Raw genomic sequence first — 11,349 nt, 5'->3', positions numbered from 1 at the left:
CATCGGCAGCAAAACTCATGAATAGAACTGAAAATAATGAACATAAACCAACATTCAGGAACAATGTCTAGTCTGATTAGCGCACCTGTAACAGAGTGAATTTGAAACGCAGTGCACCTACTACACTCGGGAAGTGCGCTGAAGATCAGATTCACAGAACAGAGAGTGCGCTAGGCCAGGGACGAGACTTTGCTTGGGTTCCGGGTCACAGTTTGCAGTTCAATTCAGGAATTTTGGCCGAGCAAGTGGTAATCAGTAAATCAACAAGAGGGGTAGATCTAAGGAGGTTACTAGAGCCACCACAAGGGCAATTAGAGAGTTTGTAAATCAGTTGTTTAATTCATAAAAAAAAACCCAGAGATTGATTGAAGCAGCATTTATCTACTTTGCATTTGCTATGCAAATGCAGTTCGAAAGCTACTTGGCTCAACTTCAGGCTCTGTCTGTAAGTTTATAAAGTAAACAACAAGGTAGATAAACAAACAACCTAGTCGCTCCCCAGCGGAGTCGCCATTTTGTTACAGGGAAAAGTTTCTATGTAGAACTGCTAATCCCACTAAGGTGTGGTAGCTAGCTTACAAACAAACAAAGTAAAGCTACTTTCGTTTTTCCTTTATGAAAGATAGATGAGAGAAGAATAAAGGAGACCAACCTCTGTCTTGTGATTGGTTCCTAAGTCGATTCCTCTCTCTTCTGATAGTCCTTTGCTACTTGCTTCCTTGTACACTCAGCTTCACAGAGTACCTGTAGAATCAAAGTAGCATAACACTATACAAGAACATGGATCTATTATCATAAACAATCAAGGATCAGATGTAAATTGACCATACAAATGCATAAAACATAAACAACACAAGAGTATGGAGGAAAACTTGAATAACTTTTATTGATAATCAAGAAAGAGCCAAGAGAGTTACAACCAATTGTTCTGACCCAGCATCATCCTCTCAGCAAGTAAGCCCTTCTTCACCTCATGCAAAGCTTAGATCACCCAACACTATGATGTTGCCTCAAGAAACCAACAACAATTCCTTACAAGATGCAAAATTCCAGCCTCTGAATCTCTGGGATGAGGAATCCATATATAGATATCTGTAAGGGAGATGAGTCAGCTTGTGATTTGATTAGTGTCTTCCCTCTGATAGTGCTTGCTTCCACTTGGAGATTGATTATCTCTTACTCATCCTTGGTCGAATTCAAAGAGGCAAGTGTCACAGGAGAACTTTCTGGAAGATTCCATGCCTCTCCACCTCGCGGATTGACACTGCCATTTGTCACTTCTCGCCCATCGCACCCCATAGAAGGGATTTTTGAAATGCAACACACCCACAAAGTGTACTTAGGTGAGATGCAACGCACGTTGCCTATAGAGCAGGTGAAATGATCCCGTTTTGACCAGTTCTGAGTGGTTTTTCATGGAGAACTTCTGGGAGAAGCTGTAATCAGTTGACCTTGTTCCTTTAGGGGTTGGAACAACACTTTTAGGGACTTAGGAGCCCTTGGTTTATGGACATTTTATGCTTGGGGTTGCAGTGCCCAAAAATGTCTATAACAGAGGGAGATAGTGATAGAGTTGGAGGGAAGAGAGAGAAAGATAGAGAGAGAGAGTGAGTTATGGGGGGGAGACATAGGGAGGTGGGAGAGAAAGGGAGAGAGAGGAATCAAGAGAGAGAAGGAGATAGAGATAGAGTTGTAAAGGGACAGAGAGGGAAGGAAGAAAAAAGACATAGAGGGAGAAAGGTGGAGAGAGAGAGGGTGTGACAAGGGAGAAATGGAGAGAGAATGAGGGAGAGTGAGGGGGAGGAGAGTGGGAGGGAAGAGATAGAGAGAAAGAGAGAAGGGGAAGAGAGAGAGGTAGAGAGGAAGAGGGAGGGATGGATGGAGAGAGAGAGAGAGAGAGAGAGAGAGAGAGAGAGAGAGAGAGATATGGAAAGAGAGTGTTTATGTTTGGGGTGAGATAGAGAGAGCAAACAAGAAATAGACACATAGATACAAATATAGATATTATATATTTTTATATCACCATCCTAGATCCATATTAACCTCAGATCTATCAAGCACTGAGAGGGATCAAATCTCTTGTGACGCAACCTTTCATCAAGTTTTATGCTCAAAAAAGAGGTTTTCACCTCAAAATATTGGATCCCTCTCGGTGCTTAATAGATCGGGGGTTAAGATGGATCTAGGCTATCATGTAATCTAATTATGTTTTTTTTGTAATATTGTTTATATAAAGTGTTGAAACTTTAGTATTGAGTTATATAATATGTTGGAAATACTCAAAGGGGGTGAATCACTATTTCTTTGTGATGGTTATATTATGCTAGTTAAGATCACTAGTTAAACCAAAATATAAGATGTAAAACAAGAAAAAATATTTTATTAATAAAAATAGTGATGACTCCAATCTTTTTACAAATAATCAAGTTCCAACTTGTACCACAAAATTATAACTCCTTCAAGACTCCAACCCTAATTGAGGGCTCCAATCCTTGAATATTAATCCTGACTCTAGCGTAGCCTCAATCAGGCTCCAACCTCTTATGAGAATTCCCATCCCCGAAAATCAATTCAGACTCCAATCTGATTTCTTAGAAGGCTCCAACCTTGTGTGAGGACTCCAATCGTGTAGGGCTCCAACTCTCTCAATTTACTAAAATCCTTCAAGGTGGCTTCATTGCCACTTTAATACTTCCAAAAGTTTTTTTAACAAGTCTAGAATGAGGTCTCCAATGAAACTCCAATAATGATTTAAGAACAACTCCAACACTACTCCAACAATGTCTGCTTAAAGGATCTTCAAATATGCTTCAACAAAATATTATTTCTACATATCCATCAACTACTTGAAAATATCATCAACATCTACTCTAAGATGGTCTCAAAAGGCTTGAAACACATCCATCTCTACTCTATACTCAAAGAACAAATCTAGATTATGATTACCTTCTAGATATTTCCTCCACCACTTCAAATCATATCAAAATTTGTAATAAATCTCATAATAGGCCTCCCAATAGGACCAAGAAGACTTCATAGGACCTCAATCTCAATCATGTTTATGTCCTTGAGAAGGGTCTCTCACAATATGAATATATCATAGAATAGTATGGCTCAAGTATTCGCTTAAAGGTACTTCAAATTAACTTAATCAGTTTTGCGAAGAACCCTCAAACCTATCCCAAAACACCCCAAATGAATCTTAGTCTAGGCTTTATGTATTGATGATGGAATTTGCTTCACTAGGCATATACAAGGGCTTGAAGAGAGATAACAGTGAAATTGATAACAAAATGTTTTGATGTATAACCAAATAGAGTTGTTGAAATCTACTTTTGAAATTATGTTATAGGAGGTCATGGGGGGTTCACTAAGGGCGCAATACCATACCACATGCATTCATATTGAGGGATATATATTGAAGAAAAAATGACTTAATATATTGGGTGATATATAGAAGGTAAAGGGTATTTATATTGGTAGGTATAAAAATCTAACTAAAATTTGATGAAAATATATAAAAGACTATATAAAATGTTAATGAAAAAATGGATACCTGCGATATCTAGCAAAAGGAGTTGTTTTTTAAATTGTGAAGTTGTATTGGGTTCATATTGGTGGGGGTTAAATAATGTGATTTTAGAGGCATTTCCCAACATGTAGTCAAATTGGGAGTATTGTTTAATATGTTGCGAATACACATGATATGTCAGAGCTTCTTTGAGTGAAGCCCCTGTGCAGGAGGTCTGAATGTCATAATGGTGCCACCGAATAGGCCATGGTATGATTTGCGGTATAAGCCAAGGTTTTATCTAAGAGGTGGCCAAAATATGATATAGAATGATTCATGAAAACCACATAGAAATATCAAACCAAAAAACCAAAGGAAAAATCCATGTCTATCCCACTTGATCAACTCTAAGTTTCAAGAGTTATGAAACATTTATTCCCTGTGTTTGTATGTCATCTTATGTACTTAGTCAAGTTTCTTGACCAAATTCTTGTGCCAAATGGGTGAGACGAGTTGGTAATTTATATTAGTCAAGCATTACTTGAATTGAAAATGAGAATATTTTCCTATTTAAAGATGTGGAATTTATATAATATAAATAATAATAATAGTAAGAACCAACATAGATCCATCTTAACTAAGGATCCAAGTGATGACAATAATAAAAGTGAAGGGGAGATGGGGCAGGGGGGGTAAGAGGGAGGGAATATAGTTTTAATAAAATTGAAAATGAGAATACTTTCATATTTAAAGATGTGGAATTTATATAATATAAATAATATTAGTAAGAATCAACATAGATCTATCTTAACTAAAGATCCAACTGATGATAACAAGCAAAGTGAAGGGGAGAGAGGGGAGAGGGGGGTCAGAGGGAGGGTGATAGTGACAAAGTTGGAGGTTAGAGAGAGAGAGGGATATGTTGAGTAGAATGGGGAGAGGGAGGGAGGAAAGGACAAAGGAGAGATGGAGAGAGGAGAGGAGGGAAGATAGAGATGGGAGACATAATGATGGAGGGGAGAGGGAGGGAGATAGTAATAGAGTTGGAGGGAAGAGAGAGAAAGATATAGAGAGAGTGAGTTATGGGGGGGGGGGGGACATAGGGAGGTCAGAGAGAAATGGAGAGAGAAGACTCAAGAGAGAGAAGGAGATAGATATGGAGTTGTAAAGGGAGAGAGAGGGAAGGGAGAAGAAATACATGAAGGGAGAAAGGTGGAGATAGAGAGGGCATGACAAAGGATAAATACAGAGAGTAGGGAGAGTGAGGAGGGAGTAGAGTGGGAGGGAAGAGATAGAGAGAAGGAGAGAAGGGGAAGAGAAAGAGGTAGAGAGGAAGAGGGAGGGATGGATGGAGAGAGAGAGAGAGAGATATGGAAAGAGAGTGTGTATGTTTTGGGGTGAGATAGAGAGTGAATAAGAAATAGACACATAGATACAAATATAGATATTATATATTTTTATATCACCATCCTAGATCCATCTTAACCTCGGATCTATCAAGCGCTGAGAGGGATCAAATCTCTTGCGGTGCAAAGTTTTACACTAAAAAAAGAGGCTTGCACCTCGAAAGATTGGATCCCTCTCAGCTCTTAATAGATTGGGGGTTAAGATGAATCTAGGCTGGTATGTAATCTAATTATGTTTTTTTGTAATATTGTTTATATAAAGTGTTGAAACTTTAGTATTGAGTTATATAGTATGTTGGAAAGAGTCAGAGGGGGTGAATCACTATTTCTTTGTAACAGTTATATTATGCTAGTTAATATCACTAGTTAAACAAAAATATGAGATGTAAAACAAGAAAAATATTTTATTAATAAAAATAGTGACGACTCCAATCCTTTTACAAATAATCAAGTTCCAACTTATACGATAAAAGTATAAATCCTTCAAGGCTCCAACCCTAAATGAGGGCTCCAATTGTCGAATATCAATCCTGAGTGTAGTCTCAATGAGGCTCCAACCTCTTATGGGAATTGCAATCCTCAAAAATCAATCCAGACTCCAATCTGAATTCTCAGAAGGCTCCAACCTTGGTGGGCTCCAGTATTGCAGCAATAATGCAGCAACTCTTGGGACTCCCTTCTTTACTTTTATCAACCCGGTAGTTCGTAACAAACTTGGAAGCGACGGTGCTATATGCACAAGTACTAGCTCTTGCCACAGGCTGTCACTTGATCAGCTGGGACAACTCCGCTAAGAGCTTAAGCCAACTTCTATGAGCTCTTAGAAGAAGCTTTTAACTATGATGGATGAAAACTAACTCAACCAGAGGCTAATCTACTTGCAGAAAGAAGTTGAAAGCTAGAAAGAAACACAAAACCTAACAAACCCTAGTTTTACCGACTAACCCTACTGGTGCAAGTAAAAGGATGAAAGCTATAGAAATGGATGCCATTGACTTCTAGAAAGGTAAAATGCATGTGACTAAGCTACTTCTGAAGAGAAATATGAAGAAAACATCATTTTGTATTTTCGAATAATATTTGTGGAATCACTTTGTACGTGTTTTGACTATTTTGACTATGTAGAGGTTGATTGGTGAAAGGAAATGGAGTGGATGCTTGCAGGAGGTTGGGAAGGTGAGAAGAGGGCCTAAGGGGGTCCCTAGCACCCTTCTAGAGACGTTCACAGTGATCAGATCTCAAGAAACCGCTTTCGTGAGCTTCTACAGGAAGTCTGCAGGGGTTCTACAAGATGTTCTCTGGCTTCTACAGGATGTTTCTATAGGACGTTCCGAAAGGGGATTTTGGAGGGTTGATGGTGGAAGAAAGGTGAAGAAGTGGGTATGGAGGTCGGATGATGATGTGGAGGGGTCCAGGACTTGCAAAACGAAGCGGGTGAGTGATAAGGATGGTTGGATTTGTTCAAGGAGGGGTAGAGCAATGTTGCACAAAAATATGGAAATTAGGTCAAAGTGAGGGAACGTAGCAAATGTGAGGCAAGAATAAGAGTTAAAGGATAGAGCAGGTGGTATTGATGGAGTAGGGGTAGACAAAGAAGTATCATAGGTGCTCTGTAAGTTATTTTTCCAAACTATTCAAACAAAGACTTGAAAAACCAAAGACCAAGCTTCTTTAACCTAATTTGACCTAAATATCAGCAAAGAAAATGAATAAAAGTTTGTTGGCAACAAAATCATGTGAAATAGCTATGAAAACTAAGCAATCATAAACCTGAGCATGTAACCGCAACTGGTATCAACTTCCACAAATGAGAATCTAACACTAACAATTGCATGATGAAGCAAAGACAGTGTTTTTGGTGGCGGCAAGGGTGCCTTGGTCCCAGCTCATGGTCCCATGGAGGGAAAGGTGAGATCAAGGATACTTGATAGCCTTTTTCTAAATATCTTCTCCGTTATCAACCTATCAAACCAATCTGATCATGAAAAACCTTTTTAATCATCAACAATGACCTAGGTAACCAAGCAAGATTTTAATCTACTTAACAGAAATTATTTGATAAAGACATCAACAACACATAACAGTACACAAAGGAAGCCTTGGCACTTGGGTTGGGCCCAACCCCAAGAGCTGCAGGCTCCTAAGAAGAAGCTCAGAATTGGTGCCAAATGAAACTTCTTTCCATTACTAAAAAATAACCATGTCACAAAAGAAGCTGTACAACAGAAGCTACAAAATGAGCTGAGAAACTAGCAGCACTATAGTGCAGAATACAACTATTCAAAAAGTAACCTACGAAGGCTGGAAGCCTTCCTATTTATGCACCACGAGGACCTCCAACATTCCTCCTTGATTCGAGGGGCTTGGCTGCCCAAACTGCTAGTACTCAATCACTTCATAAAAGCTGCTCGGTTGCCCTTGGGCATCAATGTTGGTAGGCTGCTGAACTCCGAGCTGATGGTGGAGAACTCGAGGAAGAGGCCATTTAGTGCAGGAGGCACCCTCCCTAGGAATCCTCAGCCTTGTCCCCTTGCATTCGGCTATCAAATGGCTCATAAATGCTTGACCTTGGTCCAAAAGCTATCCAAAAGTCTTCAATAAACACGTATTAGTCTTCATGGTCAAGTGACTATCCTCATTCATTCAATCAACATAAATATACTCAAAAGCATGCATAAACTATGAAGAATGGTGGATTAATGGAGAGTAATAGGCAAAATGAGCACAATAAGTTACCCATTTTTGGGGCTCATCGTCACCCTCTTGCTAAATGGGTTGCTCATCCTCTAAGAAACTAGTCCAGCTCATCATCCTTGATTGCTTTGACTACCCCCCTCACATCCGAGGCCTCCGGGTAATGTCTTCTTCACAGTCATGGAATCTTTCTTTTCTTTCCAGTTCCTCCCACTGCATGTGTTCCTCTTCTTCTTTGACTCCTTCCAGCAGTCCTAAAAGCAAGGGAGGACTGAACTTTAGGCCAATCCAGTTGGCCTGGAGATTCTACATTGACTGTTTGTAGAGGGGTACTCTTGCCAAGGCCTCCCTCATCCTTGTTGGGGAGTGGTATTCTCCCATTTTCAGGCTGTGGGACAGTGTTTTCCACCTCCTTGTGCAAGCATGAACGTAGTTATCCCCCAACAGTCTTTCCATGTCCTCGAAGTGAGTGATGGCTTGAGCTTGTCGTTCAATGTAATCTGGTAGGGCCTGAGAGTTGTTGGCCAAGTGCTGGTGGGTGCTTATCAATGCTGAGGGATCCTTCGGCTCTGCTCTAATCATTAGTGGCTCACTGAGTTCCCTGTTCATAATATTTCGAACCTCTGCTGCCCTTTTTTCCTCATGATTCAACCAAGAGGCCATGGCCATAAGTTGCACATCTCCTACCACAGCGTTGGGATCCCACAAATTCATGTTTGGAAGGGCCAAGTTGTGTAAATAAAACTCTGATAATTTAGCCTTGTCCTCTGATGAGCTACTGTCACATAAAGCCATGAATTGATGGTAGTTTTGAAATGGAGTAGTGCCCCTTTGGGCCAAGGTGTTAATCTGGAACTACAACCATTGATCTTTAAGGTACAAAGCATATGCCTTGGTAGGCTACCTACACTATACGGCCTCTATTTCTTAGCTAGCCATGCAGGCCAGTTGGGCTTCCTTCTCATGTACCTGTTGCCTTAGAGACTATATCTCCTCTGCTACCTGCAACTCCTTCTCCTGTAGTTGTTTTGTTAGTGCCTTGATTTCAGCCTGCAACCCATCCTTTCTTTGTTTTTCATCCAAGGTTTCTTTGTCTATTGGAGGCTTTCCCTATTGCTGCTATTCTCCCAAGATGTGGGGCTTGTCTTCCTTGTAGTGTCCCTATAACTGTAGTTGTTGTTTCAGCAACTTGTTCTCTTCCTAGAGCTTGGCCTACTGACTGCTTTTCGCATGCCTTACCATAGCCAACTCTTTTCTTGATTGCTTGAGTTGTTCTTCAAGGGGACCTATCTCCGCCACACCTTTGGACTTGGCGATCCTCATCCAAGTGTGAGTCCTCACTCTCTCTTCTTCCAGTGCAAAGAAAAGTGGCATCGCGAACTTCTGGGGAATTATCTTCCCAGCTTCTAATAGGTTACAGTAGGAACCCAAGCTAGGCTGAGGGCTTGGTTCCAATATCTTCTTAGCCTTTTCTTCTTCCCGTAATGGTTTAGCTACGTTCTCCTCCATTTTCTCTGTCTCTTTCAGCTTAGCCACAGTTTCCTGTAGAACCATCTCAGCTTCCTGTAGAGCTCTTTTTGAGTCCATCATTTCAATCCTTTCTCTCCAGGTGGATGTTTTCAGGCTCCCTCATTCATAGGTGATAGATATCTTTAGGGGAGACTCCTCCTTTTGTTTAGTTGTGGCATCCTCAATGATAATTGGCTCTTTTGACTGTGGTTGGGGTCTGCCCACTTTTATCCGTGTGCTCCTTCTTGCTTTAAAGTACATGTATGTTTCCCTTTTTCGCTTCCCTTTATGTTTTGGAGATGTGCTTAGGGAAACAAGCACAGATGCTGCCTCCCTAGCCAATATCTCAAGTGATTTCTCCTCTTGCTACTCTTTTTCCCCGCTTCTTTTAGAAATCCCTGTGCCTGTTTCTGCCTGTTTTGCTGACTGTGTTTTCTCCTTTTGTTTCTGTGTGGTTGCTTTGGCTGTGACACTCTTCAGTTGGAATTTTTCGGCCCTCTCGGCTCTAATTTGCAATCATTTTTCCCTGGCTGTTTGTGCTGTTGTTCCTCCCACTGTTTTGGGCTTAGCAATTTGGCCCTTTCCCTCTTTCTCTTTTTGTCCTGCTTGTGCTTATTTTTCATGTGTTTCTTTACCACTAGTTTTCTCTCCTCCTTCAGTGTGTTCCCCTTCTTCACTGCTGGATGAGGTGAGCTCCTTGGCCAGAATTCTAATATCGTCATCTCTAGACATGTTTCGGAAGATTTCTTAAGAGAGGGGAAAAATGTAGGTGTGGAGGGCATCTTCCACTAAAAGTTTGATGAGCCCATGATGGGCTAACTGATTCGGTGTCCCTTCATTCAATTTGGTGCCACATTCACTTAATGACCGTAGAAGAAAATAGGGGATGCTCAACTTCTTTTCTAGAGGTAAATCCATTCCATGTCTTAGTTCACTTAGCAACCTGAAATGATAGCCATAGACAATGTTGAATCTCCCTTCACAGGTAATGTATTTCATGATTTGGAAACTGACTTCGCTCCAAAGAGGAGGTAAGCTAGTTCTACGGACCCTGTTCTTGTCTTCTACAGGATGTTCCTCAGGCAGGAAGAATTCTTTCTTGGCTGCCTTGCCCAATGACCTTTCTTCTCTGCTCCAATGGAGCCTTAATGGGAGACCAGTAACACGACTCATAAGCTCAGGGGTAACTTCTAGGGTCAAACCCCTAAAATTCACTGTGGCATGTGTCTTTGATCCAGGTTTTAGGGACATTAAGAATTCCTCCATTACGTCATCGTCATGACCCTGAATTTTGTCACAAAAGGACATCCAATTGGTGTGGGTGAAGAGGTCCACCACCTCCGGATGCTCACACAACTTGATGGGATTCGAAGGTTCTTTCCTAATAAACCCCCCTAGTATGGTGAGAGTGCCCTATTTTATGCTCTGATCAGAAAAGGGAATGTTATTTATGGATTTCTCCCCTGAACTTTGAGAAGGGATTTCAACTATCAATTAGCACTAATTCCTTGGCTTTAAGGTTGTTGCTGCCCAGAACTCAGTTTTCCATTTATGAAGGAAGAAATTGGGTTTCCACATACAGAGTACAGAGCTCAATGTTTATTCCCAGCATACATATAAACATGCAAATTCAAAATCTTCATACACAGGCTAGCCCTCACAGTTGCGTATCTTTCCTACAGGAGAATTTTCTTTTTTAACGAGAACTATGGAGGAGAATTTTGACGCAATAACAACTGAGAAATATCATGCAACACACAGGAAAATTGTTAATTCCAACTCACAGGCAGATTTTTCTCGGACTCCCCAATTTGAGACAGTTCAATTCACCACCTTTTCGAAACATACCATGCATGGAAGAGTGTTTTCGAGCCTACCTCTCTTGGAACTCCAAATTCGATGAAGAAAATTCCAGGCTTCCCTGCTCCAGAAAGTTGTGTTGTACTACCTGTAGAGCTTCTTCCTGTAGAACTCTTGCCGGCTTCTGTAGGATGTTACTGTGCCTCTGAACGAGCCCAGTACACGGGAGATTTTTGAAACAGGTCGAAAAACTCAATGGAGGATGATGGGTTATTAGATTTTGAAAGCAGAGGACGCATACTTCGGCCGAGGACGTTGCAAGTGCGAATGAACAGAGGGTGGTGAGAGTCTTCAACCGAGCATATTTTAACTGTGGCGCAATTCGTGGCGAGGGGATGAGGTGGCCAGACCGAACCATTGATCCAATGT

The sequence above is a fragment of the Pinus tabuliformis genome, chromosome 5_1 (genome assembly GCF_031772625.1).
Source record: "Pinus tabuliformis cultivar Carrire ecotype Pingquan chromosome 5_1, CPIR1, whole genome shotgun sequence".
NCBI lineage: Eukaryota > Viridiplantae > Streptophyta > Pinopsida > Pinales > Pinaceae > Pinus > Pinus tabuliformis.
Note: the sequence above shows the minus strand (reverse complement) of the source record.